Source organism: Oryzias melastigma, linkage group LG15 (genome assembly GCF_002922805.2).
Source record: "Oryzias melastigma strain HK-1 linkage group LG15, ASM292280v2, whole genome shotgun sequence".
Lineage (NCBI taxonomy): Eukaryota > Metazoa > Chordata > Actinopteri > Beloniformes > Adrianichthyidae > Oryzias > Oryzias melastigma.
Genome location: NC_050526.1, coordinates 28067427 through 28073348, shown reverse-complemented (window position 1 = coordinate 28073348; position 5922 = coordinate 28067427).

The following is a 5922-nucleotide window of genomic DNA, read 5'->3' as shown; positions in this document are numbered from 1 at the left end:
CTAACTACCCCTGTGGGGGCTACTTAGCCCATGTTCTTGGTGATCTCCCTCTGGGGTTAAGACCCCTGATGGGTGTGTTTGCGGAAGAGGAGCCTGCACGCCCTCATTTGTTTTCCTGCAGGTAATCGATGGCAGACGCAGGATTACAGCTAATGTGATTTATGTCCTCTATTTCCACTCTTATGCTTCGTGTACAAATTGTCTTTCCTGATGTAAACTCCACACTCTTTTTACAACTTGCTGACACTGAAAACCAGATGCCAAACCCGAGTAATTCATCTGTGTTTGCGGAGACGTTTTCCTATTTTGTCCCTCAAAAACACCCCGTTTACATATATGAAACAGACATGCATTAACTGCTTACATCTCATATTAAACACGTGAACGTATTCTGACACAAAGGAAGAAACAATTTTATGCAGGATAAGTCTTCTTCATGGCTCTGCACGCGTTCAAACTGCATAAGGCTCAGGAATTAATTCTGCTCCTTGACTCTTAAGTAAATCATTTGAAGTCTGAACACAAGATAAATCAGATCAACCTATTCATTTAGTGATCCATAATTATGCGTCTACTTGCAGCTCTTAAGTGCACATGAACGTCTCCTCTCAGGAGGCTTCATGAATCAGCGTTAGTCGTGTCAGAAAAATGCCAACTTTTTTGAGTTTTCACCACAAAGCCTCATAAAGTGGTTTTTTTTTAATGAATATCAAAGTGAAAATAGTATTTAATAAAAGTCTTGTGCTGAAATAAAGTCTCAGCAGATTGTTTGATGTTGTCACTTCATTTTCTGAAGTCCTCTGACCTCAGAGCAAGGCTGCTTCACGATGCTTCAGACCCTCAGTGAGCTTCAAATCAGCATTCAGATGCGTTCACACTGAGCTGGTTCCTGGACTGGGCTTGATTGGGCACGGAATGAATCACTGGAACCCCTTTCATTTATTTTGAATGCAAAACCTTAAAAACTGCCAGGAAAAAGAGGTCTGACAGCTGCTCATTTGACACAGTTTTCCAGAATGCACTCAAAATGAAATAAAAAAGAAAACAAAAACAGTAAACTCATCAACATATTGTTTTTACACTCAAGGCAAATTCCAATGGTGGAGCAGCTAAAATGTTGGAATTGTAAAGTGAGTTGTGCTTCAACAAATTGGCCTTTTTTAACTCTCTAGGACTGCACAGCATTTGTTATTTACTAACTTTGTTTGGTCCATCTGCATTCTCACAGAATCAAACTAAAGCAGATTTTTTGTAACTGAACCAAAACCCACACTTTCAAGCTGACTGGAAATTGTTTTTTAGGCTTTAGCACAGTTCAGAATCTCTGCTTCCACGTTTACCAAACTTTTTGAAAAAAAAAAGCTCCTCGTTGGGACATTGTGATTGCTCAGGTATTAGAGGCTAGAACCATATCCGTGAAGTTTAACAAGGGTCTACTCACTTTAAGCTGAAAGAGCTAACCACTATGACTTGTAATCATGAAGTTCTACATTCCAAGAAGCAGCAAACATTTCTACTGAAATGTAAATAAGGTAAAATGTCTCAGAAACGTGAATGAAAACAACAATCATACATTTGATTAAAGGTTTAATCTATTGTCAGAGTGGATTTTTATTATTAGAATGATCTTAAAGCACATTTTCTGATCTTCTGCTGAACAACAGTCTAGTTGGGGTTCAGAGACAAAGTTCTAAAATATTCAATAGCATTTACATATTTAGATTAGGGGAAAAAATGGACTTTACACCAATATTGATATTTGATAGTAAGAGGAGAAAAGGATGTCAGCACACCAAAATCACAATGCTAGAAACTTGTTTGACTTGACATATATGTTTTACATCTAGTAAATGTTTTTAAAAAAAATCTCTAATAGACATCTAACATATCTAATGATCAGATATCTACAGGTAGATGTGTTGGAGACCTCAACACATGGAGAACACTATTGGTAGACATCTACTAGAGTAACCACACAGAGATGTCTGAGATTTCCAGCAGAAATCTTAAATAGATGTCTTTTAGTAATTTTTTTAAACTAGGTTTGTGTTTTTCCAAAGGCTTCTGGGTCTCACATCTGAAGGTGCTGTTGAAGCATTAGTTTCAGAACTTTTGTTTGAATATTGAAGAGTCTTTTATTGTCGCCTTTGCAAGCTGTGTGTTTTTGTCTTCATTCATATGAATGAATGATAACTTTGGGGATTTTGTCTGCTCTCCTGTCTGTTTTTGGCTGGATTTCAGTTTAGTCATCTTTTATTTTTGTTGTTTTTGTTGTTAGTTGAGCCAGCTTTTCGGTTTGATAACCAACCCTCTTGTGTGGTGCTTGTGGCTCCTCCCACCTCAGCTCTGACCGCCGTAAACACTGAGTGCAAAGGAGAAGGAAAGAATAGACCTCTGATTGAACTCACAACTGCAATCAGCCAACCGGAGGAACGGTTCTTGAATCACCACTTTCCTGCTGTAACTTCAGCTGAGGAGAGATTTTTTTCAGTCATGCTGCAGTGTTTGGAAACCTGAGTATGGTTTGAGATCCAGCTTGTAGCGTTGAGTTTTTAATTAAAAAAAATATTCAAAAATGTCTACATTTGTTAGTTGGAGTTCTGAGGAGGAAGACATTATAAAATCGTGTTCAGATATTTGCATAAAGGAAATGTTCACATGTGGAGGCTGAGTTCTTGAACTTTATACAAATTTGGGACCAGCTTTGGAGAACAGGCTGAGGAAAACGTGAGCGCCTCTAAATGTCCTCATTCTGACTTCTTTGTTTGCTGCAGATGCCGATGGTTGGTGATATTACAAAGAATGCAGCTGGTGCTTTATCATCTGCTGTTGGTGGGAATGCCTGCAGCGGAGCAGTCCGGATGCAGAGGCCTTGTCAGGAGGCCAAGGACGGCTCTTTGTTGAGGAGAACCAGGAACTGGTGACCCAAGAAGGCAGAGCAGAGGGAGGATGAGGCTTAGAGTGATTATAGTTAAAAAAAACACTTCAATTTGTATTTTAAGGGTTTCTTCATGTATTTTTTTGTTTTATTATGTTAGGTGCAGAGGTTTGGGGGGATTGAAGGCATTCTGCACGTTTTAGAATTTTAGTTTTTAATGGTTTTAAGACTGTAAAGCACTCTGACTTGCTGTTCAAAAGGACTATATTAATAAATTTTGATTTTTTTTATTAACCAAAAATTCTGATATTTTTATGATAACAAAATGACAAGTGGTTACAGATACTGCATTACAAATATATCATTTAAAACATTTTGAATTTATGATTTGAAAAGTCATAATCTTACAAGGATAAAGTGATGCTTAAAAAATAGCAATTTAATTAAAATAAAGTTGCACATTTACAAAAAAAGGAAATTAAAACCAGTTATATTCTTGAGCAGTGTGACATCCAAACCATTGCTCTGAATTGTCTACAACATAAAATAAGCAATTGATGTTTGATTGTCTCTGTTGAAACATTTTAAAAATAAAATATAACATTATAGTTTTGAAAAAGCATATTTTTTCTTTTAAAATTACGACTTTATGAGCATAAAAACATATTTTTTTATAAGTGTACGACTCTTGTCTTATAATTGTAAACTTCATTTTCATAAAATTTTGATTTTTTTTCATAATTTCACAACTTTTCCTCATTTATTTGTTTATTTTGCTTCTTGTATGGAGGCCCAAATACTCCATCGTATTCTTTAAACTCACGTGAAAGGGTTTTTTAAAAAAGCAACCAAAATCAAATCAAACTTTATTCATAAAGCACTTTTCACACTCATGTAAGACAAAATTATTAACATGGTAAAAACACTTCTTAATTAAAAAAAACTAAAAACTAAAAAAAAAAAATAAACAAAACACACTAAATACATCCATCCATCCTTCCATCTATGCATGCAAACATCCATTTAAGTCCGGTCTCACTGCAGGTTCCTTTAAGTGAGGGATTAACCATATCCACGGTTGCCTTAATGCAAGAATCCCTGCATGCATCTCTCCATGCATGTTTAGGAGTTTAGCAGCTCCACTGCCCAGAAACATGTTGGTCTCTGCAGAGTCTGTGATTAAGAACTGTTCAGAATCCACCCCACCTCTTCCCTGAAGTCACTGGGATAAGATCCAGCAACCCCCCTGACCCTGCACAGGACAAAGCCGTAGCAGAAGATGAATGGATGAATTACCGGCTAACATGGATAATAGAGTCGGTGCATCATTTTCCTCATGGAGTCAAACAATTCATTTAGATAAACAGCTGCTCCGTTTAGTCTGTGCTGCAACTTTGAGTTAAGAAGGCAGCAGTTTACTGTTCCGCTCAAGGACACCGTTTTCACCGGATGCTCTACCTATCGAGAGGATGAAACAACCTGGAGGGCGCTGGAGTAGGTGAATACTAACTTTACCAACAGAAAAAGATAATTCACTGCTGCCACAGCTCAATTATGGTCCATAAATCTACAAGAAAGGTGAATGTGAGAGGAGCTGGCTCTTCGCTTGACTTCATTTTTTATATGGCACATCTCCACCTCCATATGCCTGTGTGTAAAAGGCATGATAGAGGCCATAAACCTCCATGATGGCAACTGTCAGCTGATCCGCAGCTGGTCGCCTCATCCATTCATTCCTGCAAAAAAAACATTAGGAAGGCTGACTGTAATTATCTTCAGCTGTCATGACACAGTTGGATGAAAAGAGCATCCACACTGCAAGAAAACCAATATGTTTGGTTCTGAAATAACTTCAATTCATGCAGCAAGCAGTCAATGGCTTTATTCTGGAGTAATGAAAGCAATTTGGCTCCTCTATAGAAGGATTATCCCTAATTGGCCCATCTGGATAAACAGAGCTAGAAGTGTTAGCATACTGCAGCACTAAACATGCAAATCTTTCACTATCTTTTGTTTTTCTTTTTGGCATTAGCCCCAGCCATTACTATGCAGAATACATTTAAGAAAAAATCCTATAATGCTTCTTGCTTTTCTTAAAGACCCATTCCAATGAGAATTGTGTTTTTAACATGTTCTTGTTAGAATTTTTTTATGAAATATAAGGAAGAGGTCAAACTTACTCTGTGCCAACATTCTCACCCACAACTCAGAGGCAAATTTCAAATCAACTCCTGCCGCTCTGCAGAAACTATGTCCAGAAAAACTACAAATGTTTTTAGATTAATAATTTAATTAATGATTTAATTCATATCATAATTTGTGGTAATGTCAAATCCATTCACATTTTAGTCTGATAAAGTTCAGTCCCACTGTTGTTTTTCCACATAAAAATAATAAAAATTGAACATTATTAGAACACCCAACTATATGGTAACACGTCTTGAAAAATTCAGTGTTTCCACACATTGGACTGTAATGATGGACTGGTCATTTTTTGCTGTCATCACATGTGTGTTGTCCACTATGATGGTATTTGCTCATTTTTCCAACATAGTAAAATAAATCTCAAATAGTATTTTCCAAAATCCATCCATCCAAGTTCTTAATCCGCTGTTTCTTTGGTGGTCACGGGGTTGCTGGAGCCTGTCCAGGCAACTGTTGGGCGAAGGCTGGGAACATTCTGGACTGGTCGCCAGTCTGTCACAGAGCTTTTCCAAAATCGATTTTAATCAATTTATTTCATTTTGAAATGATTTTTATAATGGTACAGGTCGATTCGATTAACAACTCGCCTCAGACAGATTGATCTGGTTGGATAGCAGGAATATAAATAGATGAATTGATTGGTTGATTAATCGTTACACCCCAACTAAAACAGCATAATCGTAATTAAAAGATCACTGGGAACGCTTTGAAAACAGATTATAAGATAATCGGAGTGGGACTTTAACTCATCGGTCCGCTGCTTCATCCTGTTTTCTAATCCTCCACATCTGTACTTTCCAATCTTCTTTTACCCCCATCTCTTTTGGTGTCTGGCCCCA